Consider the following 27,214-nt stretch of genomic DNA (forward strand, 5'->3'; position numbering starts at 1 on the left):
GTAAAAAATTTATTATTTCGAGTTTGACGTTTCAAGTCCCCTTCTTCTTGATGGGTTTTGCTGATTCATCAGTTGACTTATCGTAAACTGGAAACCTATCACAACTCTCTTATCATTGTTTGGAAAGTAGTTCGCTTTTATGAAAATATTTTTTTTACTTTTTTTTAACATATTTTCAAAAAACTTTGCCGTACAATTTGATGCTCTTTTTTTTACCGCCTGTAAGAATTCATTTTTCATTTCCAATTTTGACTCATTATACGACCAGTGGTGAAAACTGTATTCACTTGTACATATAATCTAGTTACAAAATTCCATTACCAATATGGTATTATTTAATATTAATTTAACTATATCAATTTAGATGATATCCATTATTTTGAAAAATTACACCGCTTATTTCAAAGTTTATTAACATATTAAATTTAATCTTCAAAATCTCAAAAATGAATAATAAACTAATTAGTGAAAGCAATCCACATACCCGAAAACCGTTTTAAAGACCGCGGATCTTCCTATCGGTTTCACTCATAATAAAAAGCAATGTTTTTTTGTCAAAAAACGAGTTACTCTTTAATCATTTTCAGTTTTATAAACCGTGATTTGAATTTGACAAAACTGCTTTCATTTCACCTCACTGTGAATTCAGCAAATTATATAGAGGGCTTTTGTAAAATATATTCACTCTTCTTTAAGACCACATTGCAGACACAAATGGTAGCAAAAACTGTGTTTATTTGTATTAAATTCAGTTGCAAAAGTATATATATCCATTATAGATTTTTATATTATATTATAGTCTATTTCCATTTAAGTCACCAAAATATTAAATCTATAAATCTGCATGTAGCACAGCTTATTTCAAGGTTATTAACTATTTCAATTTAATTCAGTCACAGTGAAATGATTGTTAGTGGGTACTACGTTTGACAATTACAACACCAAGGGTAAGAAAGGCAGCTGCTTCCCTTTGATAGGGAATAAATCAATCGGTGCAATATTTTAATAATCATATTTTCGTACCTTGACCAGCCGAGCCCGTTGACCAACAGGTAGCACACCCCTGACACGACTCCTGCTAGCACCCCCACTCCCAGCCCCGCCCCCACCAGCAGGGGAAGAGCCTCTCCTGTCATCCTCAGTACCCTGTCACTTGTCATCTGTACACCCCTCACGGACTGCTGACATCACAGAGACACGCGCGTTATTCCAAACATTACACTTTTTTTATGACGGTCACGATTCACTAAGGTTTACACAATCCGTTTACAGCACTTGGATGTTTGTCTTGTTTGCTTTTTCTGCTTTTATTTTGCGGAACATGCTAGAATATTAAAAAAGGGAAAACACTTTTAAATCAAATACCTACAAAGTTTTATTAATAGGTTAACTGTACAAGTCACAAATTAATTATGTCTTATTGTCTTATGTCCGATTGATTACCAATTCGTGTGAAAGTCGCTCAAATCGATAAAATATTTTAAAACCTCAAAATTATGTAGGCATTTTAACAGATGTAGAAAAGAGAAGGGATATGGATGTCCAAGTATTTACAGTGCTTATGATCTATCAATGGCTGGTTAAAGAAATACCTTTACATACTGTAACATGTTGGTGTACTCCTTAGATTAGTGATTTTAAAAATAAATATTAATGTAGTATTTAAGTAGACCAAATAATTTTTACGCGTTACGATTTTTTTGCCATTAAAATAATTTTTAAATTTTGCACATTTTTATCTACTATTATTTTGAAAAATATTTTGAATTTTATTAATTAAAAAAACCTATTCTCAACAAATCCTCAACATGTGGTGTATACGGCACTGTATGGGTACTATAATGGCAGCGTATCTAAATCTTTTTTTTTTTTTTACAAGTGAGGGAAGGTGTCTTACGCTTCGGGTCCCAGTCCAGGATCTACTAACATAAGACCCCAAGCATGCTAAGCGAACAAAGGTATTGGTATTTTAACGTGTTAATTTGTTTTTTGTACATTTAATACCCTTTTTCAAAAAAACATTTTTTTTTTCTGGTATTATTTTTTTATTGATTTTGTTATGTTTCGTTTTAGTTGCAGTTTGAATAAATATCTATACAAATTAAAAAATCAAAACCGGATGTTTATTTTTTATATGTATAAAATATTATTAGTCTGTACTCCCTTATGTTATATTATCGACACAAATGTCTAGGCTATATTGTTTATCGGAAAGAAAATGATTTAATATTTTAATTTTTTCAATGTAAATTAATATTTATGAACATGTGTATTTTTTAAAATAATTGACGCAATTTAATTAATTTTCTTATTTTTATTGTTATGTATGTGTCCAAGAAAAACAAGATACAATTTGAGATAGCTCTAAATATCCTCACTGTGGAATGTTTTTGCATTGCACGCTATCTGAATAAAAAGTATAGAGTCTCAAGAGTTACGGAATTTTAATTCGAATCGAAATCACATAAATCATTACAATTATGTTGAATAATGAAATCTGACAGCTGTAGCTTACTTTTAAATTTCCCACATACGAATAGGCGCACTAAACTAAGACAAGCATGATAGAAAGTGTAGCCATTTTGGTTGTTTTCGTAATTATTAAAACATATTAAAAATTAACAGTGCCTTTATTTAAGTACCTTTGTTATCACAATCGCAGTCTGACGAAGATACGGATCGGAAAAATCAATTCATATTGAGAAGAACGAAAATCCGTCTTGTGAAATCTATGGTGTTTTCTATTTATTATGTGAACTTCAAGAGATACAAATATGTCCGTAATTAAACTAGCAAAAGGACGGTCTCTTGCAAGATGGACTGACCAAATAAAAGATCTAACGGGATCCTCGTTGAACGCTGCCCTCTACTTGGCCTGGAAGCAGGAGGAATAAAGACATCAGTGCATAATCACACATAGTGCTTGATACGCTTTCGTACCTTCTGAGGGCATAAAATTATTACCTTGTAGAACATTTTAACCAGACAACTTCTGCTAAGTATTTCAGATTGAACTATTTGCAATACGAGAAGTTCTTGAACGATTAAAACAAACCAAAAGAGAGGTTACGTGTTGCAAAAGTGTTCTCAGATTGTCGTTCGGGCGTACAAGCCATTATAAAATTATTGATACTCGGTTGGTAAATCCAGTCATTGTGGATATTGAAAGAAGAATTTAGCATTTAAAAACTAGAGGAATGATTATCCAAATATACGAGCGAAAGTGGCGACTTTCAAAAGAACGGCACCTTTTTTCTATGATTTGGCAAACGCTGCGCTGTATAAAACGAAATACGCAGCAATGGCGGAGGATTATTCTGCGCTTCTATTGCAGATAATATTACCAAAATGTTTTTTCTATCGCTGACAGATACAGCGAACTTCAGATCTTTCGCAACGGAGTTATGAGAAATTATGTATATAGGTTTAAAATAAGGAATGACGAGTTTTGTCCATGCGATAATAATTGTTATTTTAATGTTGGTATTTAGTTTGCAACATCATAATCTTGAAACAAAATGCAGGAAAGATGGAATATTTCCAACACACAAAATTTAGTCATTAAACATTATTATTATGCACTATTGTTCTTGGACTTTGCAACAATGGCGATTTGAGGCATTAAAGTGATTAACAAGAATCAATGATCAATTTTCCCATTTCTAAAAGTATACATTACGATTTTTCCAAAGTATTTAAGTCTTATACGCGTACGTGGTATGTTAAGCTACTGACTGCAGGTGACCAGTGTGTTTTTAAAAATGATGTTCCCGAAGACAGAAGAAAAAGAAGTTTTAATATGAATTTAAAAATAACTTTTAATATTAACATTTGAGTCCTTTCTCCCACATAAATATAAGTTTTAACTTTTGCTATTTTATTTTTTATCTTACTTCGCCTGCTGACAAAAGTTTAAAAACTTTTTCGTGTTTCATAAACATTTTGATGTGAGTTAAAAACATCTGAGATTACTTTCAAAAGCGAACTTACAACATAAAATTTCTCTTTAAGTAAAAAAACTCATAATCTTTCCATCTTTTGACAATATCATACTCGTAAATAATGTTTATGATCGATGGCAGATAATATATTTGTTAGAATCTATCTGGATTATTCGGCTGTAAAAGTAATGAGATGTTTTCTGAAAAAAAGAAAAACACGAGAAAATACATGAAAATAGTATTTGACTTTTATGCGATGAAAATTTTACAAATATCTTTAGTAAGAGAGAATTTTGACGTCTTGACATTTTTAGGGCATTTCAAGACATTAATGAGCTCCTGTCATTGGCTAGATTAAATGGTTACTATAAACATAAAATTCACCGAGAGCTTGTCATATTTTTTTCTTTCCGCACTCAGTTGGCATAGAGCACCTCATTAGTACTTCAATCGCAGCGTATCTTAATATTTTTCGTTACACGGAAGGTAAAGTTTTACGATTCAGGTGTCAGTCTAGAAACAATTAAATATATTACAGTGAAAGCACTCCTCAACATATCCGAAAACCGTTTTAAAAACCAAGGGTATTCCGACCAATTTCCCTAATAATGAGGAATTTTTTTGGTCGAAAACCAAGTAGAATTTTTTTTGTATATGCACGAGTGTTAGTATGTTAAATGCATTAGAAGTGCCCCAAAGAAATACTTATTTTCTAGCAAATCGGGGCAAGTTACTGGTTGTGTTACTATGAGCAATGTCTCTGTAGTTAATGATGTATGTTGTATATTGTAATTAAATAAATTTTTGGCTTCTTCTCCTTCAGCCTATAGCAGTCCACATCTGAATGTAGGCCTCCATCATACTTCTCAATGGCAAAAGATCTTAGGCTATGATTATCCGCGCTGTTCCCAAATGCTTCACAATATAGTCCCGGATGACTCTAGCTGCGGTCGTCCGGGGTTGTTAGTCGTCCGAGGGAGCCAGCGCTGGAGGCGTTTTATCCATCTATCGTCTGAGCAGCGAGCAACATGACCAGTCCAGCACAATTTCAACGTTGCCCTCCTGTTTTGGTTCTTATGATTTCATTTCCTTTATTTCTAAGGCTAATTCCCAGCATCGCTCGCTTCATGGTTCTCTGTGTGACTCTCAGTTCAGCACTTTTGTTGGATTAATTGAATAAACTTTCTTTATTCAAGGACATTTTTTTTCTACATAACGCACAATGAATTGTTTCCGAATGTGATTTTTACATGATAAATATCTGTGAAAAATGTTCAAAGCATGCGTACGTACTCTCTATTTAATGGAACTACCTACCAAATTCCATGTAAAATCAGTTATTTACCTTTGGCATTCATTTTATAAAATTTTAAGCAAAGAGAAAAGTGTGAAATTTCCAAAACGTTCTGAATTCCATATAATATTTAAACCTGTATACTCGTACAGGTATCTGTGTGACACGTGTGTTTATACAATGTACCAAATTATGTATTTTTATACAAAAAATTCGTTCACCTATTGTACCTATCTAAGACATTTTTGTATTTGTCAACATTAACCTTCTCTTTAAATTTGTAGTGTATCATAATTTCTATTCTGCTTTTGTAAATAATGTTATATTTTTAAATATAAATAATAAATTTTGTTATCTGCATGTCCTTAAATAAGGTTTTAACAAAAACTCCTTGGAAATATTATATGAAATTATGTTTAATATGTCATTACTTTAATTTAAAAATTAAAAAAAAAAAAACAAATTGTATTCAAGTGGCTAGTATCGCAGACTCACGGATCAGAGGTCCGAAGTTCGAACCACTCTTCCACAACTGAATTCCTTGAAGTTATTTTCAACTCGTTAAAAATGGCCCCCAAATTAAAAATATTCATGTAAATTATAAGTTAATTAATTAATTAATAATATATTAATGTAATAACTCCCAAGAGGATTGAATCCAGTTTTTATCTGCAAAGATTTAGACAAAGTCAAAATATTGTTGATAAAACCAGCTGGTTAAAAATAAATATTAAAAAAAATAAATTGTTTATTTGAATTAACAATACAGCACTTCTGCCAATTACAATGTACATATCCTTTAAGGTAATTACAAAAACACGTTAAAAAAAAAAAAATAATTAAGGTCCAACAAATAGTCCATAAAAACAATAGTAAACAAAGACAAATAAGTCACCAATATTTTTTATGATAGTTTAGGAGGATGAGTCTAAAACTGGTAATCCCAGCATGGAAAAGATCCACCTCTCTCGGTAGGCTGTTCAACAGACCAATCATTCTCCCCACAGGAATAATCTATGGTAAATTTGTCCAACATTCAGAAAGAACAAATGGTTTGTGTTGCCTAGCTCTTTAAGCCTTGTTGCTTTTTAGGCGTTGCCTAGTCAATCCGCATCAATAAAGGTTTTAGCTATTTAACTTCACGCAGATCAACAGATGGAAGAATTGAAGGAATATAGATGTTCAATCACGGGTAGGATGGTGGATATTCCACAGTGTGTAAAGAGGCCACTTAAACCAGCCGATGGCGGGTCATAAGTCCTGTAAATGCCAAGACTTCAATATATTCTCTAAAATGTTCTTCATCTCTGTTGTAATATATTCATGAAAATAATACGCTTGTAAAATTAACGATTCCAAGGCAATTCCGATATTTTGTAAAAAGGAATTTAAAAAAACGCAAACACAATACATAGGTGGGTACAGTGCGTTCGAGCGTTTAATAACACTTTGTAAATGTGTAAGTGCCTGTAGGTGAACCAAGTAAATACACAATTTTTGCGTGTGTAAGCACTAGTGACCAACCAAAACAAGATTTTCAGCCAAAACTGAAACGTAATTTTGGCTTTTGTTCTAGTTTCGGCCGAAACGGTGACCGAAACTCATTTAAATAAAATATAAGTCATTTCGAATTCCCAAAACTAATAGTTTTTATTGTTGAACCTTACGAGTTCGTTAAAATAAATGTTAAATACAACACGCAATGAAATAAAAGAAATCAATTTAATAAGTTTTTTTTTTTTAGCGCTTTTTTATTCCTTGTTATATTATATTATATAACTTACATGTAAAGTTCTTTAATGTACTCTATAGGAATTTCAATTTACTAACTGTAAAGGAATCACAAAAATACAAATTAGAAAAAGAACTAACGGGAACTTAGTCACGAGCCATAAGATGCACCCGAGTACAGCCAAAAGTATTCCATTATATCTCGACCGCAGGTTTCGGCTGAGCCGAAGTTTGGGCCAATTTTTAACCAAAACTGAAACCGCGGTCGAAACTGACCGAAACCGGAACCGAAACTATAACTTCACCCGGTCACTAGTAAGCACGCACACGTTGATAATTTAGCACTTTCGGAGCGATAAAAGAGTGGTACCGTTCAGCAAAAGTCGTTCGAAATTTTCGGTATTACATAATTCATTTTCTCGGAAAACCTCGTACGAACATTTTCGTGGGACGTTTCCCGATAGGGAAATCACATACTACAAAAACTTCAGAAAATTGACTGCATTTTCAAAGTTAACACGGATATTGTGGAGAATTGTTTTCATCCATGTTTTTGGAAAAAGAAATTATTTTTAAAAATATGTCTTACAAAAACGCGACATATTTGACCTTGACAATTTGGCCGCGACGTGAAGATTCGTGACGATGTTCTATTTAAATTTAAACAGTCACAAACAGAGTACAAAATTTAACTGACTCGTGACGTATTAGAGGCATGGCCAATGCAATGAACTTTTTTTGGGGGAATTTAAAATTGTAATTTAAAAAATATTTTTTATGATACTAATAAGTACAAAAAAAATCTGGATAGAATTTCATAAACCCCATTTAATTAAAAATTGTAAAGAAAAAAAACATATTTATATTGCTTGACCAGAAGGGTGTCAAATTGAAAATAACATTTGTTTAATACATAAAATACATTTCTTTGCTCTTAAAAAATCATCCCATGATTTTTTTTATTGAATAGCAAAGTAAAATGTACATCGCGTTTGAAAAGTTATTTCTGTCTAAACCATTCTGCTTGAGCTGAGATATATTTTTTTTCTTGGTATTTCTAGATTTTCTAAGCTATTCATTATTTCACCTTTACTTGTTATAGAATGAAAAAGTTTTATTTCTTATGAATCAAAAGAAAGGTTTAATTCCATTTTGTGATTGGGAAACTCTGATTTCGGTATTTTTTTATCATAGTTTTTAAATTTCTTGCAATTTGGCCTAAGACTTATAGTTACAATTTCCACATTGGATCTGGTATTTGCCAGTTCTATTTTTTGTATTTTTCAAAAATATATTATCGTATTATATCCATTAAATAAAACATTAACACAAAGTTGCTTTGACTATCTAACTACCTAAGCCAGTCGTTGAAATAATAAAAAAACAGTAATCAATACATAAAAATAAATACAAAAAAATAAAGGTATTAAAAATATTGAAAAAATAGTAAAATACACAGTTTAAAAAAAACATGGCAAAAAACGTAGAAAAAATATAGTAAAAAAACGTATTTAAAAATTCAGTAAAATACATAATAAAAACAAAATTCATAGTAAGAAACTTAGTAAAAGACATAGTAAAAAACAAAACACATAAAAAGATAACATATTAAAAGACATTAAAAAAAATATATATGTATATTAGAAAACACATTTAAAAAAAAAACATAGTAAAAGATGTGATAAATAAAAAAATGTGGAAACATAGTAAAAAAACATAGTAGAAACAGAGTAAAAATGTAATGATGACCGTCGAAAAATCAAATAAGAACATGTGTTGGCCATCTAACAGCCACCATCAACCCCTCAGACTCTCTGCGACCAATTTCACTGAGGAAAGTAGGCAGTAACTTCTGTAGCTTGTGGCTCTTACAATATTTCCATGGTTCTGGCATTATAGTATACAGAATTTTATAAACCCCATTTAATTAAAAATTGTAAAGAAAAAAAACATATTTATATTGCTTGACCAGAAGGGTGTCAAATTGAAAATAACATTTGTTTAATACATAAAATACATTTCTTTGCTCTTAAAAAATCGTCCCATGATTTTTTTTATTGAATAGCAAAGTAAAATGTACATCGAGTTTGAAAAGTTATTTCTGTCTAAACCATTCTGCTTGAGCTGAGATGGAATAAGGAAGGATAACATTTTCAGTATTAACCCCTTAAATGGGCATGTTCAAGTTTAATTGATACATCTCTCATATACTAGGTTGCAATTATTTAGGATCTTGTATAACTCTATCCGCCTCGTGGTCAAATGGTTCGCTCGCTTGCCTACCGTACCGGTCTCTGGTTTAATATCCGACATCGATCATATGAAACACGTATTTAAAAGGATATTTTTACACTAATTCATAGTTCCTTCACTGGCACATATTTAAAAATACATAAATTGTTTTTATTTGGAAAAAAAGTATTGAAATACTATTTTATACAAATTAAATAAATTTATTATATGAATAAAAGACGAGTGATCCTTAATCCACAAATTTGAAATATCTAGTGACCGGTTTCATCGCTTTCGCGACATCTTTATTAAGGAGTTCAGAAACAAAACAGAGGTAAGGATAGATTCAAAATTTTATGAAAGTAAATTAAATAAAGTTATTTTTATCTTAAGGATCATCATCAAAATTTGTCGTGTTAACTAATAAGTTGAAATAATGCTATTTTAATGAGTTATATCAACTCATTAGTTAACCCGAAAAATTTTGGTTTTTTAATTTTTCATAAGCCCTGTAAATGCCTAGACTTCCATATTCCCGTCTCAAAAATGTTTTCCCTCTGTTGAAACAAATTCGAATATCAATGTTCCTTCCAAAGTTTTAAGAAATAACCCTCTTCTTCACATACCTCTTGTTTCATCTAATTATAGGCAAAATTCATATTTATGGCGAACTTTTAATAATTTTAATGTAATAAATAAATCATTTAACATAGATTTATTTGCAAATAATCTAAATGACGTACGGCGTTTGCTTTTGAAATGATTCGTAGTATTTTTTCTTTTCTTTTAAATTTACATTTAATTACTATTCATTTTATATTCGAGAATCTTTTTTAACTTACTGTGATGCTACTTTTGAAAACCTGTAATGGCTTATTTGTTATTTGTTTTGTTATATATATAGATAATTATAGCTGTTGGTAATCCAAATAAATAAAATAAATAAAATAAATAAAATAAATAAAATAAATAAAATAAATAAAATAAATAAAATAAATAAAATAAATAAAATAAATAAAATAAATAAAATAAATAAAATAAATAAAATAAATAAAATAAATAAAATAAATAAAATAAATAAAATAAATAAAATAAATAAAATAAATAAAATAAATAAAATAAATAAAATAAATAAAATAAATAAAATAAATAAAATAAATAAAATAAATAAAATAAATAAAATAAATAAAATAAATAAAATAAATAAAATAAATAAAACAAATAAAACAAATAAAACAAATAAAACAAATAAAACAAATAAAACAAATAAAATAATAAAATAAATAAAATAAATAAAATAAATAAAATCAATAAAATCAATAAAATAAATAAAATAAATAAAATAAATAAAATAAATAAAATAAATAAAATAAATAAAATAAATAAAATAAATAAAATAAATAAAATAAATAAAATAAATAAAATAAATAAAATAAATAAAATAAATAAAATAAATAAAATAAATAAAATAAATAAAATAAATAAAATAAATAAAATAAATAAAATAAATAAAATAAATAAAATAAATAAAATAAATAAAATAAATAAAATAAATAAAATAAATAAAATAAATAAAATAAATAAAATAAATAAAATAAATAAAATAAATAAAATAAATAAAATAAATAAAATAAATAACATAAATAAAATAAATAAAATAAATAAAATAAATAAAATAAATAAAATAAATAAAATAAATAAAATAAATAAAATAAATAAAATAAATAAAATAAATAAAATAAATAAAATAAATAAAATAAATAAAATAAATAAAATAAATAAAATAAATAAAATAAATAAAATAAATAAAATAAATAAAATAAATAAAATAAATAAAATAAATAAAATAAATAAAATAAATAAAATAAATAAAATAAATAAAATAAATAAAATAAATAAAATAAATAAAATAAATAAAATAAATAAAATAAATAAAATAAATAAAATAAATAAAATAAATAAAATAAATAAAATAAATAAAATAAATATAATTTACTGTTCTGGTGTGATATTTAATAGGTGCTTTAAAACATATATTTTTAAAAAAACAATACGTTTTAAGATTCCGATCTTAAAAACAATCAGTTACGAAGAAAATAATAATTTGACATGTTTTTAAAAAACAACACCATACAAAGATTTATTAAGAACATATACAACCAGGAACGATCCATGTCTGTGAACTTGCCCCGATTTAATAAAAAATCCGTGTTGAGTCGGGGCACAATTTTAATGCTCTTAAATGTAAGAAGTTTTTAATGAAAAATATATACTTAATTTAACTCGGATATGTCGGATGAATTTAATAGTACTATCAAAATCTTTACTGCGTTCAATAAAAAACACTTATCTTATTTACAAACGTGTTAATACGTTTGTGAAATTTCACAGCGCGAGGAGTTGGGAGAAACTTACCACGTTAATCATAAGACAACATATTACGTTAGCAAATTTATAGTTTACATTCGCCGGCTCGAGAAAGCATTTAAGCAAAATGGCGGACATATGTATCCAGCGAAATGAAGTGATTAATTTAAGCGAATGCCAAATGTACATATAAATTGGATTATATATAAAACAGTATTGCTAGAAAATGGGAAGAGTTTTATGCGGAATTTCGTAAAATGTGCGTTTTGGCGTCTTGCCTAGTACGCATTGCTACACGTAGTAGGCCTGTTTTCTTCCTTCGTATTGTTTATTGATGCGCAATAGTAGTTCAGTATTATACTAAAACAGTTTCCTTGAAATTACAAAGAGGAAATCCATTAGTTTTTAAATAAAATTATTTGTTTATAGACTATCAAACTAAATAATAAAAAAAAAATCCATATATTATTACCGCAATGATTGTTTTAAAGTTCTGCTATTTTGAAATCACTCCATCTGTGACGTTTTAAGTTCTCTGCGGTGATTTGTCCCAAGTGGTGGGTTGGCTTCCCGGTAACTGAAAACTAGTGACGTCATTCAAAGAAGTTAATTTTTATCAAAATCAAAACACTTTTCTCAGTGTTTAGACTAATTACCCCGGTTTTATGTACTGAGATTAATATATCTAATTATACAAGAAATTCATAGACGATTTTTCTAGTTTTTATTAAATCAACATTAACTTTGTGGAATAACATGATTAAATCAAATAATTGAACAATCAAATAATTCAGAAAGCACAGTCTTTCACCTACAGGCGTACTTGAAAACTAAACATCTAGGTACTGACGGGGGCGGGTGGAGCTAATAAACTGGAGGAGGGTTTATATAACGGAAATAAAGTAAGTAATGGTAAGGGATTTTCAAATTAAAATTTGTTGCAACAGAGAGGGAAAACATTTTTGAGAAGGTAATATGGAAATCTGGACGTTTACAGAGCTCATGACCTGTGATTGGCTGGTTTAAGTGGCCACCTTACACACTGTTTAACATTCACCATTCCGCTCATGTTTAAACATCCTCACATCTCTAACTCTTCCATCTGTTGACTTTTGTGAAGTAAAAGAGCTGAAACCTTCATTATGTGGGTGGGATTCATCCGGCTGAACAATTTCACCGGCTAGGAAATGCTTGAAAAGAATTTTTCAATTTTCAGAGGAAATCCAGCCTGTCAACAAACATTTGGACATACTCAAAACATCGTGGATTTTTAAATAAAATATTATTAATTAACGTCATTGATATTTTTTTTTCTTTGTATTTCTAGATTTTCTAAGCTATTCATTATTTGACCTTTACTTGTTAAAGAATGAAAAAGTTTTATTTCTTATGAATCAAAAGAAAGGTTTAATTCCATTATGTGATTGGGAAACTCTGAGAAATTATTGAATGTAAATGCTGGACAGTATTTTTTTATCAAAGTTTTTAAATTTCTTGCAGTTTGGCCAAAGACTTATAGTTACAATTTCCACATTGGATGTGGAAATGGTATTTGCCAGTTCTATTTTTTGTATTTTTTTAAAATATATTATCATATTATATACATTAAATAAAACATTTACACAAAGTTGCTTTGACTATCTAACTATCTAAGCCAGTCATTGAAATGATAAAAAAAAACAGTAATCAATACATAAAATTTAAAAAAAAAAATAAAGGTATTAGACATTTTGAAAAAATAGTAAAATACACAGTTTAAAAAAACATGGCGAAAAACGTAGAAAAAATAAAGTAAAAAAACGTATTTAAAAACTCAGTAAAATACATAATAAAAACAAAATTCATAGTAAGAAACTTAGTAAAAGACATAGTAAAAAACAAAACAAATAAAAAGATAACATATTAAAAGACATATAAAAAAATATATATATGTATATTAGCAAACACATTTAAAAAAAAAACATAATAAAAGATGTGATAAATAAAAAAATGTGTAAACATAGTAAAAAAACATAGTAGAAACAGAGTAAAAATGTAATGATGACCGTCAAAAAATCAAATAAGAACATGTGTTGGCCATCTAACAGCAACCATCAACCCCTCAGACTCTCTGCGACCAATTTCACTGAGGAAAGTAGGCAGTAACTTCTGTAGCTTGTGGCTCTTACAATATTTCCATGGTTCTGACATTATAGTATACAGTTTTTGTCATATGTAGGAGTATTGTCTCTGTGCTAAAGAAGTTTGTTGGGAAATCAGATTGCTACTGGAACTCTAAGTCTCATAATGATAAGAAACTGCCCTCAGTAAATATTATTTTTAATGACTATTTTTGATTTTAAATCATGTAAATTATTCCAATAATTATTATTTGCGTAATACGCGGGTTAAATATGTAAAAGTAATAGTTTAGTGACTTTTTTATTTACAATATTTTACAAATATTTATTGTATTTTTTTTCTTACACGACATAGACAGACAGAATAAAATAATAGGAAAAAAATCCCACATAAGCATAATCTGTGCATGGGTATAAATAATTTTATTAGTTTGACGTTACAGCACGTACACAATAAATATGATCCGTATAAATATAAGAAACAAAAAATAAACCTAAAAGAACAAATGAAAAATCAATGTTTCCTAAAAAACATTTTATCTAATAAATTTATGTAATTTGTTTATGAAGACTTTACTATCTAGAGACGGTGGACGATCTATAGTAAGGGTTGTATATATTTTTTCATTTTCGTAAAACTTCTATAAACGGCATTTCAGTAGGAAAATGTTATTGTAGCAATATTAATATTATTGCTAATTTCTGTGTTTAGAAAGAATGTGATACCGTCAGGCCGTACTAGGCACAATATAACATTTTATATGCCGTATAGAACATTTTTCGACAAAAAATTCAACTCTGCCATTATTAGGTATTGCAATTTATTTGTTCTAGCCCAGGGATAGTGAAATGTTGCAGGGAAGAACCCCAATCCTGACATTTAATATCCGTCGTCCTTGCCAGGAATGGATACCAGGACCTCAAGCATGGCGAATGCGTCAACCACAACGCTACGAGGCGGAATTATTGGGACATAATTTTTTTTTCTCTGCATTTAAAAAATGGTAAGTATTCTGTAATGCATGTATATAAAAATTTTATAGTATTTTTGAAATTGATTTTTATAGTTAGAAATTCTTTAACGTTTATTTTAAATAAAAAAATGGTCTTAAACTGACAGCAAATCGTCAAAATTAATATAACGTTTGTCTTTACCTTACAATTTACGTTTATTGAATCAATTAAATTAAATTTAAGATGAATAAATATAGCATTTACCTTAATAAAGATATCGCGCGATGTAGCGAAGTCGTTGGCGCGTTCGCCTACCATTCTTGAGGACCAGGGTTCGATTCCTGGCAGAATGGGTTTGAAATATTGATTTCAAAGATTTTTGAACGGCAATATTTCATTGTTCCTGGACTGGCGTCTGAAGCGTAAGAATGACCACCTTATCTCCACGTAACAGATTATCAAATAACTATACATTTAATTTACCAAAACAGTGCCTTATGCTCCACTGAGTGCAGAAAGGGGTTGAAGATGATGATGAATCATATTTAAAATTCGGCTTAAATAATATTTAATTTAATAGACAGAAATTCGCCCCAAAATAAACAAACCAGCCAGATAAAAGCGAAATTTTCCATGAAACGTCTGCTACTTTGTTTAAGTATAAAAGACGTAGTAAGGGATACCAGTAAAACAAAAGTTACCTCTCCGCTTTTTATTTAGGCAGGTGCGGGACAAAATCTTAAATATCGTATATATTTGAATGAACACCAGGGTCCAAGGACTGCATAATTGTACTCGTAATATAGTTACTTTTATTTTTTTATGAATTGCAATTTCCTTCATTTATTTATTTTTACGTATTCCTTTATTCATAAAATGCCATAAATGAAAAAACTGTTGAAAAATTGTAAAAACTACACTTTTAGTTGCTGTAAACATAGTAAAGTTCAAAGTGATTTTAAAACTCACTTCTGATGGTAGCTTAAAACCACTTCCAATGATTTAAGTAAGAGAAACCACTATCTGCGTTTTCTTCAAATTCTTTACAAATGCTTTCCCGATTTTCCCCCTGAATAGAGAAATACCATTTATTTTTAAAACATTTTAAAAGTAATAAAGAAATATAAAATACTGTCCAGTAAAAAAAAAATTTTTTGCTAATTATTAGTAGCATAAAAACATATTTTTGAATTTGTAATTTTTAATTCCCGCAAAAAGTGTCCCGCAGCTATTCCATTGGCCACGCCCCTAATACGTCACGATTAGTGTTTATTTGTTTCTGGCCATTGAAATTTGTTCAAAACATTTTTTACAAATCTTGACGTCACAACAACCAAGGCCTAACACGTCGCATTTTTCTAGCAACATATTATGTATGAAAATATTTCTCCACAAAATCCATATTGATTTCGAAAATACAATAAATTATTAAGTCCATTTCATATATTTTTATCTGTTTTCGTAGCAATGGCTATAGAGCAGCATTGGCGTGTCTCTGTCGTTTTGCTTTTTTGATAAATTGTTTCTTGTGGGAGCTAAGACCATTTAAAAACTCATAATAGCGCCCAGTTTTATCTGCTATCTTCGGACGTTCGGAATACAAATATTATAAATAACTTTGAAAAAAAAAGGGAAAAGAACCGACAAGAAAGGTTTTATTTTGATACTCATTCTAACACTAAACAAAATCGGTTCAGTTTTGAGGTGCGGAAAACGGCCAGCGAAACGTCAATTTTATCGATTCTAGTTAGGCATAACAAGTCCGACGTGCTGTTCTCTTTTTCACGCAATTTTTGGGAGGTTACAGCAAGAGTGTCACAAAAAAACTATGCACAAATACGAGTACATAGGTATTATTGTCACCGTATTTCCTCTTAATTTTTATTGTTATGCCCAAAAACGAGATGATTCAATATTACTTGGAAACTTTTTGTCCAAGTTTGCAAATAAAGGGAAACTTTCAGTTATATTATTAAAAATAAAATTCTTTCCAAGAAAACATTTCCCTCTTTATGTGTTTTTTTATAAAATATGGACTTAAAAATTTTTCCTCGAAATTCAACTGATTTACCCCGTTTTTTTTACAGACTCCTTTCACAAGTATGGATTTTGTGTCAGCTTTGAGGGTATTTGGAGGCAGAGGTAGATTCTAATTCCTTTGAATCAACAAAACAGGACTTTTGTTATTTTCAGGATATTGGAATAACATTACAAAGTCCCTCGAAATAAATTAAAGTGCTAAACGAATTCTAAAGTGGTTTTGAAAATACCGTTTCGTTTTACATACTGAGAAAACGGTGGAAATTTCCTCATTATGTATTATATTTGACGGCATAAGTGTTGTTTCAGAATGACATATTTATAAATTTAAAAAAATAAAATTAAAACAACATAAATTCAGGTAAAAGTTTTTAATCAAGTGTTACAAATATTTATCTTTTACAACAAAGAAACGTATCATTTTATTAACACATTGCAAGACAGATGGAGAACATTTTAGAAAGGGAATATGGAAGTTTCATCATTAACAGGGCTTATGACCTGTGTTTTGCTGGTTAAAGTGGCCACTTACGCACTGCGTAACATTCACCATGCTGTCGTTGTTTGAGAATCTATAACTCTTCACTTCTTCCAGATGTTAATTTTTGTGAAGTTAGAGCTGAAACCTTTATCGATGCGGGTCATTTTTTGTTGCCTGGACAATGCACCACTTTATGTGCGAGTATTGTATTGGCTTTTTTTATGACAGGCTATTTACCTATATGTGACCATAGGACATACCATGACTACTTTTATATCCAAAGTACACCCTTCGGTTAAAGGTCCCATTTTTTACCCACCATGAGGAAGCCATTGCCCAGAATGTTTTGAGTCCTTCCGATTACATAATGCAAGTGGTTTAAGTGATCACATTACACATTGTGTGAAATTCATCGAGTGACAGGTCACAATTATTATTATTATTATGGATAACTAATTTAGCGCCATTTTCGTTATGTAATACCTTGTAAGGGCGCTTTACAAAGTAATTTTATAAATAAAAAAAAATGCTCATAACTTTGTGAATTTGTAATTCAAGTAAATAATTTACTTTGTTATCACTTGCTACTGGTTTATTAAAATGGTTTAGAGAACAAGTGAGTTTTAAGATTTTTCCAAAATGTCACTTTAGTCTCACAGTTCCGAATTTCTGCTGGGAGAGCATTCCATGCCATAGGGCCTGTGACCGAAAATGAGCGTTCACCGATTTTGGTGCGCTGTTTGCGTAGAGGCATAATAACTTTTCCTCTCTATGTAGATTTAGCTGATCTAAGCGTAAGACGTCTGTCAGCCAGTTCATCTGGAATGCAAAGTTCTTTTAAATAGATGAGTCCTGTAAATGCCCAGATTTCAACATTCCCAAACAATTCCTTCGCCCCTGTTGAGATATCCACAAAATAGTTTTTTAGTTTGTCTCCGTTTAGATATTAGTATATTTAGACGAAATCCTTAGTGGGTCGAAATTCTGTATTTGTCTTTAATTATTTGAACATACTCAAAATATTATAAATTACACTATTTAACTTATTAGAATGTAACCATTTTCCTTTTTTTTTGTTAGTTCAGTTAGTTAGTTTTTTACTTCAGTTATTTATCGACAAACTATTAATATTTACTATTGGCGTGTCTCTATCCTTTTGGTTTTTAATAAATTTACTATGGTCCGTAGGACCATCTACAAAAAAATAATTGCGGCCAAATATAATGAATAATTGTTTTTAGACAAATTCAAAATAGTGTTGATAAATCCACCCGGTCCATAAAGAAGTATCGAATTTGATTTTTTTTTTTAAAAATCAGGCGTTGCTGAGTATGTAGGTGAAATAATTCAATTAGATTAATCTCACCGGCATAAGTAAAGGTTTTTAAGGCTTGTAAACTTTACAAACATCAACATATGAAAGAATTGAAGGAATATAGATGTTCAAATATAGGCAGAATGGTGAATATTACACAGTGTGTAAAGTGGCCACTTAAACCAACCAATGACAAGTCATAAGCCCCAAGCCTAGACTTCTTTATTACCTTCTCCAACATGTTATTCATCTCTGTTGTAATATGTTAATAGATCATTGTGAAAAACGGAAAAAGAACAGAACTACAGATACATTTTAAAAAAAAGTGATATTTGGAGACCGGCCACTAAAGCAAATTTGTTCCAAATAGCCCCCTCTATTGACCTTTCTTTTAGTTTTTCTCTACCAAATACCTGTATAACTCCATTTTTAACATGTTTTCTAAAATGTTGTCATTGAGAGCGTTTTATCCATAAGTTTACCGACGAAATTAAACAAATAAATGAAACTATTGCTGAAGCATTCGAAAACAATAGACTCGCAAACTTTCAAAGCAATACTATAATAAACGTGCCTAATTTCAGACATTTTTTAGTTGATAATTATATGTATCTTAACGTGAGCCAGATTAATCGTATTTGCGTCACAGAAAACACCATTGTTTTGTCAGAAATTTTTGAAATCTTCCTAAGTTGTAATTGAAATACATGCATCAAAATCACTCGAATTCTCCCAAACTTTGCATTAGCAAAAAAATTAACTCTACTGTTTCGAAATTGATTTGGTAATTGTAAATTTTACATTCCTCTAATAAGTTAAATCCCTAGATTAGGTTAGTTCACACTCGGAGCAAGTGTTGCATTGTCAACTCTTTTCTCTCATGACCCAAACACCATATTGTTTGAAGATGTAAATAATCTAATCAATGGGAACTATTCTACGTTAAGAAAGAGTGCAAGATAATCTCTTGCAAAAAAATACAATTGAAAATTATCGTTTCCAGCACATGTAGATTAAAAATCTGTTTCGCGTTGATCTAAATTCTTAACAATTTAATTTTGAGAAAAATATTACAAATTCTATCGCGAATCAACTTAATCACGTACTTTTCTTTGCAACGTATAATCTTTAATCCTAAGATTTAATTGGATATTTCTATAATTTTTTCAGGCAAAACTTTGCATCTATTAATTTTGCGACCTCCATGGCGTAATAGCCTCGACTCACGCACGGAAGGTTCCAGGTTCAAATCCCAGTGAGCACACAAAAGTTTAATGTGATTTTTCTCAAGTCTGGGTTTTAAGTGCTGCTATTCACCACTGTAACCACACCTTCTGGCCTGTTGTGGTGCAAAAAAAGTAGTAAAGTAATTCAATGATTTTTACACATTCTATTTATGGTTGACTTAAGTAAAATAATACATACTTTAATAACGTGAAATAATAAATTATACGTTACGACAAATAGTTAAAGTAACACTTAAATTATAGTATAAACCAAACTTAGATGAAATATATTATAGTATAAACTAAAATATGTTTTGATTTTGTTTATTGTAAGTATTTTAAATGTACCTATTCATATTAAAACTCGATCAAATATAATAGCGGTTGATAAAATAGGTCTTTGATTTTAAATTTAATTCGGCTTGACCAGTGGAGCTAGCTTTAATTGTTTAGTGTTACCTTGTACACAAATAACATGAAGATAAGATGGTAAAATTCCAACAATTCAAAATATACTAACATCGCTTCAAAGCATGTAACGCGGTGTTCATTTTTTGATGTTAAAGTATGAAAAATGGATTACAACATTAATGACGTAGGTGCGAGTCGATGAAACTTGATTCCACAGGAAAGTCTCACGTGGCAGACTTAATTAGGGACATAGGCGTCTTTTAAGCACATGTCAAAAAGTATAAAAGTATAACCCAACAATTAAATGATACAATTGACTACCAGACAAAACTAAACAGAAGCCTCGGACAACCTTTACAAAATATGTTCAAAATATTATCATTATCAATTGAATGTGAATGCAAATAAGGAAAATTAATTTGTTAAATTAATGTCATCTGTAAGCGTTGATAAATTTATTTCAAAATAATTTTTAAAATCATTTCTAAAAATAAAATACCCAATGCCGTAAATGACAAAAAAAGACGTGGTATATCAACGCCTAAAAAGAGCTAATCTTTCTCTTTAATCTTTTCAAATACAACATGAATATTTCGGAACCGTAGAATTGGAAAAATAAGGAACCTTGCAGTCCAACCAGGGTTGAATTCGCTAGTAAAACTTAAGTTTTTGAACTTGCTTACACCTTCTCGAAGGATTTCTGTTGCACTACACCAAATAAAATAAAACGTAGTATTTAAAAATATTTACCCATACAAATTTCGTATGAGATGAATACAGTACTTCGCTTCCCTACTTGCAACCTAGAATAAAAATATTAATTCAATAATGTTTTGCGTATGTCCGAAGGTTTTCCTCCCGAGAAGTTTTATTTAGATCAAAATTTGTTGCAATAGACGGGGAAAACATTTTTGAGATAGGATTATGGACGTCTAGGCATTTACAGGGCGGGCTTAAGATCTATCATTGGCTGGTTTAAGTGGCCTTTTTACACACTGTGTAACATTCACCATTTTGCCTATGTTTAGACATCCACATTTAACTCTTCCATCGGTCGACTTTTGTGAAGTAAAAGAGCTGAAACCTTTAATTGTTATTATTTATTAACATATTACAAGAGAGAACATTTGAATTTTACACACTGTGTAGTATTTAAATGTTCTTCATCTCTGTTGTAATATGGTTATATTAATAGCTCCTCGGGAGTTGAATCCAGTCATTGTCTACAAAAATTTAGACAAACTCAAAATATTGTTGTTAAATCCATCTGGTCCATGAAGAAGTATCGAATTTGAAAATCGAAAAAAAAAATTAAAAAATTCAGGCGTTGCCTAGTATGTGGGTGAAATAATTTAATTAGATAAATGAAAAAAAAAGTTTCAGGTCTTTAACTTTACAAACATCAACAGATGAAATAATTGAGGGAATGTAGATGTTCAAATATGGGCAGAATGGTAAATGTTAAACAGAGTGTTAAGTGGGCACTTAATCCAGCCAATGACACGTCATAAGTCCTGTAGATGCGTAAACTTCTATATCACCTTCTTTAAAAATATTCTTCATTTCTGTTGTAATATGTTAATAATAACAGCTTCCCAGGGAGTTGAATCCAGTCTTTATCTACAAAAATTTTGAAAAACTGTTTGCCCCTCCCGAAAACGATAAGGGCAGGTCTGAAGGTCATAAAAACGTAAATAAGATGTTGTTATAAATTAAATTTTACAACCAGAATTATCTTTTTTTTAAAAAAAGAGAATACAATTCGTTAAAAAAAGGTTTCAACTGAAGTATTTCAGGATTTTAAGTATTACGTAGAAATAAAAAAAAACACAAAAATGTGTGTGATTTAAAATGCTTGCATTTCTTTTCAAAATCAAAAAATTTAAATTTAGCTTCGGCCACTTTCATGTTCAATTTATTATCTTTAAATTACAACAATTAATTTTAGTTCAATACTTAGTCTATATTGAGATCCCAAATACCTAAGTTTCGTCTAATTTGAAATAGCGTAATCTGCCGGTCTAAAAGTAATTATATTCTAGTTACATAAAACTTATAAGCATATTTTTTAACAGAAATACCGTTAAAAAATATGGTTTTTATTTAAATTAATTTTTTTTCATTTTTTATTATTGCGCGATTTAAAAAAACATTCGTTTTAAAATGGCAAAATCATGTGATTTCCTAATTTTGCGCTCGTTTTTGCGTACTAGACTACAGCCTTGTGCTCAAAAGCGTCAGTTTTTAAAATCTTAGAATCACTTAGGAATAATAAGAAGAAGTGTAAGAGAAATATTTATGCTAATAGCGTCAAAAAACTTAACTCGGTTGGACGCAAGAAAGGTGAATGTAATAATATTTTGCTTGCTTATTTTTTTTTTCATTCATCCACTTTTCATTCTGTTGTATCCCAACTCAATACAGGGCTTCTTGGCCTCATAGTGTTAGGATACGTTATTATTTATTTCTGTAATATCTATGTATGTATGAATAGAAAAATAAATTAACAAAAAATATGAAAGATATGCAAGTAAACTATTTAAGAAAAACTACCTTACGTACATTAATTTTATTCAATGTAAAATTAACATTCATCGCCTAAAATGGATTCGTGAACACACTAAATGCATTTATGTATCTGGTACTTTTAATGGTTTGCTCTTGGTTTACGTAGTTGTTGCAATGATTTTAGTACCTAATAAGGAAGCATGTTTTTAGGATCCGCTTCTATTTTGTATGCCTTCTGCATCTCTATATAGAATATTCTAGAGACATTCCATAGAGAGACGTCAGTCAATATTTATCATTACTGTATGCGATTTTGATCGCATAAAATAAATTTATTACGAATCAGAGTCAAAATTCCTGGTGAATAATGTAGCGATATAAAAAAAAATCACACATTCAATCGAGTTGAAATGTGTAAATAAGTAGATAAATGTACATTCACTAAATTCTTGCGTTTTCATTCACAAAATTTACGAAAGTCATGCGAATCGCATAGAATAATTTTACAATATTGTTCTCTGACGGTTTTTAAAGTAGAATAAGCTGAGTAACAATTAGTCTTGTTACTCAACTAAGTAGTAGTAATTGTTACTCAGCTAAGCCCTTGAGTTTTGTAGGCACTAGATATTTACATAAAAATGTACAAAATAGATTATATGTAATACTTATTGTAATTAGTATGGCAAATTTACATAAACATTAAGACAAAATGGTAAGTTGAAGCCGATACTTTATTTATGATCGAAAGTAAGGCCGTTACAAACATTATACATTCTTGTTTAGATCTATTCTTGCTGAAAGAAAACATACAAGGAACGAGGTTCAAATGGGATTTAGCATGTCGTGTTTTAAAAATTATTTGATAACTGAATAATTATAATCGAGTGGATGAAACGAGGAAATGCTTTGTACGGGCAGAAACATAATGATGTGTATTTGAATATTATTATTTACTAATGAAATGCATTTACTTAATTTTCTGTGCTTTGCATTATTTGTACATTAACGAGCTTATTGCCGAATGGCGTTTTCTTACAAACATTAATATAGTAAATAAAATAGCGTAGACAAGTAAATGAGTGTACATAAATAAATTATTGAACATTAGTCTTCAAAAAGGTAAGTATAATAAAATAGAGAAAAAAATATGAGTTTAGGGAAAGAGATTTCAAAATTTGACGTAAAAACTACTTTGATTGTTAATAGGAGATGATTCCACAGTCAATCCTCGGGGATAGTAAATGAACATTACTCATTGTTTATACTATATCAATTTATTATTCATATGAGAGATATTGTATATTACATTTTACATAAATTTACAATGGGGTAACAAACAAGAAAATCTAAAAACTTCAGGCAGAATAAAAAATAAGTTTGTTTCAAATGCAAAGTTTGAAAACTTAAAACATCTCGTTAATTTATCCACAAGTGTAGACTAAGTAGTCTTCTAGTGGTAAAGCGGTTAGCGTGTTCATCTGTCTTGTCCCTGGTTTGTTTCCCGACGAGATTTACTTTAAATATTTATTCAAAATTCTATCTTTATGCCATAAATCTTAGGATTTAATTTCACTGAAGTGATTTCATGATTGCATAATTTTTCTTCGATGTGACTAGATGAAACTACGTTGTAATTAATTAAAATATACGTATTTTACGGAAATGCTTTATAAAATACTTCTTAAATAAAAAATATTGAAATAAAATAAAAATCAATCTAAAGAATCATAAATATGAAACCAACTCCATCCTTACTTCTATGCTGTTTTCATCGATTCTTGTAAAAAAAAAAAATAATATTTTCAAAATACTAGAAATTACTTGAAAAATACAGTAATACAAATTGTAAAACAAGCTGTAATTCCATACACAAGCGCATTTCTCCATTATGGAGAAACGTTAGGTTTATCATGAAAAATATTGTCCGCCTTATGGTCAGCTCGTTTGCTTACTATGCAAGAGATCTCGGGTTCGATTCCCGAAACACGTTTTTTTTAAAGGTGTTTTTACACTGGAGTATTTGTCCGCGGACTGGCACCTGCATCGTCAGACTGATTATCTTACATTCATGTAAGACAAAATTATCAAGATGCGCTGCAGTTGGTACACTAATGCAGTGCCCTATGCACCATTATAAGTTGAAAGGGAACGATGCGATGATGAAATGATGTATTTGAAAAAACGGAAAACTTTTTTCATGAAATAACAAAAAATGAATGCAGCATAAGATGCGGGAATAAGTAAAGAGAAAAAATAAATTGAATATATCAGCTTATAAATTTATTTTTTCATATCAGCACGCGCGCAAAGATTAGTATTCATTATAATAAATTTATTGTGCAGGTAAGCTTCAAACAACAATATTATTAATTTGTGTTGATTAGCGTGTCAACGCAAAAAAAATATATTTATTTTAAGCACAAACATATCCTTTCGACTCTAAATGTAGTAATTTAAAATAGAATTGCATGCAATTTAGTTCACATGCATAGATTATTGGAAAAACATCATATTTATGTCTGTGCACGGTGGATACATTACACATAGTTATTACGTGCAGACCTTTGCCGTAGTAATTATGATTTACAAGATGTCACTAATAATGGAATCTAACAATAACAGTTAAATAAGTTCGATACGGCGCGGCACGTGATTTTTTATGTTGAGTTTTCTATGCAAATCGATAACAAAATCATGTTAACAATTTGAAATGAAAATTTTCCACGATTTTATGAATAGAAGTGTATGTTATTTGACCACAACTTGTATTAACGTGGCAACGTTTTCATTGAGAAAATGTAATCGATTATCTAAACGAAACGTTTTAACAAAATAAGAGTACACATTTTTGTTTTTAACAATATTTCGAGTAGGTATGTTAACCCTTACAGCGTGGGTGTTCATATAATTGAAATTTAACATACCTTAATTGAAAAGCAAAAAGTTTTTTAAATTACTGATATCTCTAAAAACTTCTCTTTTTTTTCTGGTTTGTTGGAAGTCGGCATTACACTTTTTTTTTGTTTTTTCGACCGCGGGGTTTTGGCTGATTTATTTGTTTCCGAGCAAATTAATGGCGTCTTTTAAAATTGTATTTGAGGCTAGTTTCAATTTCACCAAAGTAAACTAATTTAATTAGCTAAAAATGTAATTAAATATTTGTATGTAACCACTCACCGACGTTTCTATGTCTACCGGTTTTTCGAGCTATACCCGTCTCTTCGTCAGGATACCAATTAAATCAGCATGCAAAACCCACTATACACCTTTTCCATAGTTGTTGGACAAGCATATAAAATTAACACGACATGCATTTTAAAAAGCACAATCCCTTTTCTTCAACTATTTCTCAAACAACATGAGATATTTTCATAACTTAATCAGTACATGTTTGTCCCAATCAGTGCATGTATTATTAATGCGTATAGTGGATTTTGCATGTTGGTTTAATTGTATCCTGACGAAGAGACGGGTACGTCTAGAAACTGATAGACATAGAATAGTCGGTAAGTGGTTATATACAAATATTTAATAACATTTAGTAAAATATTTGACCACAAGGTTAGTGCTTTAAATATTAATAATAATTTGATTTGCATAAAAAATATATAAAGTATATTTTATATAAAATATATATTATCTAATAACATTTGTTTCACGAACTTCGTCGATTTCTTATCATGAACGTTATGTAATTTCTGGGGAATATTTTTTTGAAACAAATAATTTTAAAAATTAGAGTCTGAAAGGGTTGTAAAAATATTTAAAATGACTTATTTGTTACAAGAAAAATGGTTGCAACCTTCTATTGTTGCAATATTTCTTATGATGACATTATTTCAATGTAAATACATTTTTCTGACATACGAGTACATACTGTAAAATAAAATCCACTTTTGTACCCAAGGCAAAAAGATGAATGTTACACAGGGAGTAGAGCGATAATTTTAATCAACCAATAACATAGTCGTCATGGACCCTGTAAATGACTTCCGAATTCTCAAATAAGTTTCGATCAGTGTTAGTTTTAATGTAAAATTGTGAAAATGCCTTTAAAAATGTTTATTGATATTTTTAACATATGTAGGTACCTTCAACAGATGGAAGAGTTGAGGAAATGTGGATGTTCAAACATGGGCAGAATGGTGAATGTTACACAGTGTGTAAAGTGGCCACTTAAACCAGCCAATGACAGGTCATAAGCCCTGTAAATGCCTAGACTTCCATATTCCCTTCTCAAAAATGTTTACCCTCTCTGTTGAAAAAAATTTACCTATGGCAGAAAACAAAATAACCTTAACGATATGGTTTGCTTCGTAACTTACCCAATATTTAATTAAATACTTTTAAAAATATACAATTCGTTCAAAACCCTTTTATCGTCCTACAATATTTCACTTGAGCACTAAACCCGGTAGGCTAAACTGTTTTTGAAGTGGTTTAAACGACTCGTTTACGTTAGGCACTAATTATTTACTATCGAACCAATTACTCGGGCTCGTTGCAAGGTGATCGGGTCTCCGCACTGCACCGGGCGCTGACATGAAGCGCGCGTTACACCTGATCTCGGGATCGACTCCCGCTCGGAGCGGAT

General features: G+C 29.6%; 1 long non-coding RNA gene across 1 annotated transcript; it reads right to left on the reverse strand.

Moving 5' to 3' along the window:
- Positions 1 to 246: 246 nt before the first annotated feature.
- On the reverse strand, positions 247 to 27,214 carry LOC148270957 (uncharacterized). The gene is made up of 2 exons (XR_015825236.1): positions 26,946 to 27,214; positions 247 to 1,324 (listed from the first exon to the last, which is right to left on the reverse strand). It is a non-coding gene; the product is annotated as an uncharacterized LOC148270957 (long non-coding RNA).

Source organism: Micrasema longulum, unplaced genomic scaffold (genome assembly GCF_059751315.1).
Source record: "Micrasema longulum isolate JH-2025_06_02 unplaced genomic scaffold, ASM5975131v1 h1tg003228l, whole genome shotgun sequence".
Classification (NCBI taxonomy): domain Eukaryota; kingdom Metazoa; phylum Arthropoda; class Insecta; order Trichoptera; family Brachycentridae; genus Micrasema; species Micrasema longulum.